Consider the following 4211-nt stretch of genomic DNA (forward strand, 5'->3'; position numbering starts at 1 on the left):
TTATATCCAATTATTTCATAATTATTCATAAAGCTTTCATTGAACTATTAACCACATACACATTAAAAAATAATTATGATGAATTAAAATATATATTTGTCATTCCCTTTCACTTTCTACTTGTAAGACAGACATTGCCCAACTAGTAATAACTGAGAGAAATTTTATAGTCTTGCCACATAGCTGATGATCAAGAGTTAGTAATAATGAAGTAAATTTGCAATATTTGTTTAAAGAAATTCATGTGTGTATCGTCTATGCTTACATTTAAAAGGGGAACCCGGGTGAGTTTAATTAGTAATCAGTCCCTAAGGGAACTCACTTTTTCTATGAAATATTTAGTGTCTTACAAGAAAATCACCACAGGCCTTCTTGAAACAGTTCATTGACCTCACAGAGATTATATTTCACTTCCAAAGACTGCCAGTTTAGTTTACCAAGAGTATGTTCCAAGAAATGCCTAGTTTTATCTTCCTTCTCTAGAAAGTGGTCTCCCTATTAAAAGTATAGGAAATGAAAAGGAAATTTTTGATGGGAGGTAATATCATCTAAACGGAGAAGGAAAGGACTTTCCTTGTATAATAAAATATTGCCCAGTTCTTTGTATCTCAAAGGACAGATAAGATATTTCATATCCTTATCCAGATGGTTTTTGACTTGTTCTCATTTCATAATGAATCAACCTTTTCCAAATCATAGAATTCTATTCCCTGACCAAAAATTATTCATCACCAAAATCCCATAGTCAATCCTATAATATATAGTACGCTGCACATAAATGCTTTTTTGAGGGCCATATGAAAATGATTCTGATTTAAGATTTAATTCATTGTCATTGTGATCTATAAAATTTCTGACAAATAAAAGAACCTCAATAGCACGTTCGTCCTATCAGATTTGTTTTCCTCAATCTCCTTATTTCTTCATAACTGAAACACTCAGGTCTACAATACAAAAAAAAATATTTAACTTGTGTTTCATTCAACTTTAGATCTGATATCAAGACTCTTCTCAGTCTGCAGAGACCGCTTCAACTTTCTGGGCTTCAAATGAGAACATTATATTCAGTGATTTCCAAAGTCAGTTACATCAACTACATTTACTTCATGTGACTGGAACTGCTATCTCTATAAGTTTATGAGAGATAAGAGAGCTAATGCTTATGCCTGTAATATACAAAATCTCATACAGATAATGTCTAATTTAAAGGAGAAAGAAGGCAATGTAGCAGGAATGGGGACGATGGACTTTTGGGCCACTTCTTCATGTAACTTACCTGTGCCTTCGGGGCCTGCTCAGGCCCAGTCACGCACATGTCACTTCCACTTGATGATGGAGCACTGCTGTGTACACCCAACTTTACGGCTGGTGGGTCAGATAGTGCCCAGTTCATGGTGGGCAGCTCAGGTCTCATGGTAACTTGGTTCCCCCACAGCTAAATGTATGGTTTCTAGTGAGGTCCAATAGCAGGCCAAGAGCTGTTTCTCAAAGGGGAAGTAGTTATCTGCAGAAGAGGGCAGGGCTTTGTTCCAGAATCCTAAGGTCTTGTGCTATGATTTACCTACTGGGGCCTCCAAACAGCATCCCATCTGCCACTGACGCTTCCAGCACCGTTGGATGTGCTGGGTCACATGGCCGAAGTGGTGCAGCAGCCCACACAGCAGCCTGCAGCTGTTACAGAGCCTTCTCCTTGTTCTGGGCCTCACTCAAAACTAGCAGCTTTTTGGGTCTCTTGGTAAATGGACTGGAGTAACAAACTCAGATGAGGAATATGTTTCTTCCTAAATCCAAAAGGCCCACTAAGCATTGTACACTTTGCTCTCTCTCTCTTTCTTTTTTTTGTACCTATGCTCATACCTTTAGGAAACAGGATTATCCCTTTCTTTAAGAAGAAGAAACTGGATTTTACAGGGTTTAAGTAACTTGCCCTGGGTCACACAGATAGGAAAAGGCAGAACAAAAGTTTGAACACAAAATATATTTCATTTGTTTGAAAGATTGTGTTCTTTCAATTACATCATACTGTCTTCTCTCGTACACTCTCCCTTCTCTGGCTCTATGGAAATACTAGGTACTATACTTGTAGCAAATGATAAGTGCATTCATTCATTCATTTCACATATTTTATTGATAATTTACCATGTGTTAAGCCTATGCCTAGTATTGGGAATATAAATATTAAAAGGCATCATCTTTTTTATCCACAAGTACTGAATCTAGTGTGGAGACAAATATTCAAACTAAAATTACATAGTAGTTATATGGATTGGCATAAAAAGATATAAGGTCCCAGATTCAATGGTGGAAGGAGAGAGGAAGGAGGGTGGTGTGTATGTGCGTGTATGTGTTGACTGGGCGCAAGAGTAGTATTAAAAGACAAAAGGAAGTGTGTACAAGAATTTTAAGAGGCTCAGTATTGCTAGAGTGCAGGTACATGGAGGAAAGGGACAAAATGAACCAGACAGATAGACAAGGCCAGATCATAAAGGGCTCTCTATACAATATGGATTAAAAGGCTTGAAATGTGCTGTACAAGAGTATGGGGAGAGAATGTTAGAATTTGTATACCAAAAGTAATATTCCTACAGCAATGTGGAGGTTGGTTTTGAAGACATGTGATCTAATAGAGGTAGGCTGTGCCCCCCATAGCAGTTAAAAAGACATGACTGCAAAATTCTCAGACTCTCTTCTAGGCAAGAGGTGGGGTCTAGGTATCCTCCTTTGAATCTGAGAAGAGAAGAGGAAATAAAAGTTGGTAGGCTAACGTAATCATCCAATCAAGATCATTGTGTGAGCCTTATCTAGGACAGTAGCCTTAGAAATGGAAAGGAGGTGTTACAAATGAGAAATGTTTAAGATATAAAACTCCCAAGAAGCATACAATTTGGTGATGACAGACTTGTAGATAAGCATCTGTGATGAAAGCCAGAGTGTGATAGAGTTACAATACCTGTGCCTTAGAGCACATAGCAGACACTGTTGGTGCATTACCCATATCCCCTGGGTGCTCACCTTTCCAGACTTGCAAATGGCATCCACTCTGCCTGAGGACTTTCTCATAGCCAGATTACAAAGCAGACTGAAAATATCTAAGCATTAATGCCGCTAAGAGCAGCCCTTGGCCAATGATACATGAGAGTTCTAGGATAAATGCTGCAGCATCCTCATGGCTTGGGTGTGATAATACTGAGGAATTTTCTATTCTATCTTCCAAAATTCCCAGAGGAGCTGAGTCCCAATAGCCTACAGTAGTGACCAACTCATTAATATACCCTCTTCTCCCTTCCCCAGCCCCTACAAGTGATTTCTGGGATCACCTTCCTATAAACTCCTTTCACTCAGGTCCTTGCCTCAGAATAATCTTTTGAGAACTTAAATAAACCTGTAACAGGTAAAGAGAATGAATTAGTAATTTTAAGACTTCCTACAAAGAAAAATTCAAGCACAGATGACTTTGTTGGTAAATTCTATCACACATTTACACAAGAATTAGTACCAACTTTTATAATCTCCTCCAAAAAAGAGAAGAGGAGGGAACCCTTCTCAGCTCATTCTATAAGGTCAGTATTATGATACCAAAATCAGACACAGACATCACCAGGGAAGAAAACTACAATATCCTCTGTGAATATTGATACAAAAATCCTCAACAAAATATTGCAAACCAAATCCAGGAACATCTAAAAAAGATTATAAACCAAGAACAAGTGGGATTTATCCCAGGAATGCAAGAATGACCTAACATTTGAAAAACAATCAATGTAATCCACCATGTTGACAGAATGAAGGACAAAAACCACGTGATCATCTCAGTAGATGCAGAAAAAGCATTTGACAAAATCTAACACATTTCAGGATAAACATCATTAACAAACTTGCAATAGAAAGGACCTGTGTCAACCTGTTAAAGGACATCTACCAAAAACCCACACTAACATACATAATCGTGAAAAACTGAGTGCTTTCCCCTTGATATCAGGAACAAGACAATGATATCCAATCTCTTCTATTTACATTGTAGAGCAGGTCCTAGTGGAGGCAAAAAAACCATCTGGGGAGTAACTTCTAATGGGTATGGGATTTCTATTTGGGGTGATGAAATGTTCTAAAATTAGATAGTGATGGTGATTGCAGGACACTGCGAATATACTAAACACAGAATTGCATGATTTAAAAGGGTGGATTTTATTATATGTGGATTATATCCTCAA

This window comes from Equus caballus, chromosome 5 (genome assembly GCF_041296265.1).
Source record: "Equus caballus isolate H_3958 breed thoroughbred chromosome 5, TB-T2T, whole genome shotgun sequence".
Taxonomy (NCBI): domain Eukaryota; kingdom Metazoa; phylum Chordata; class Mammalia; order Perissodactyla; family Equidae; genus Equus; species Equus caballus.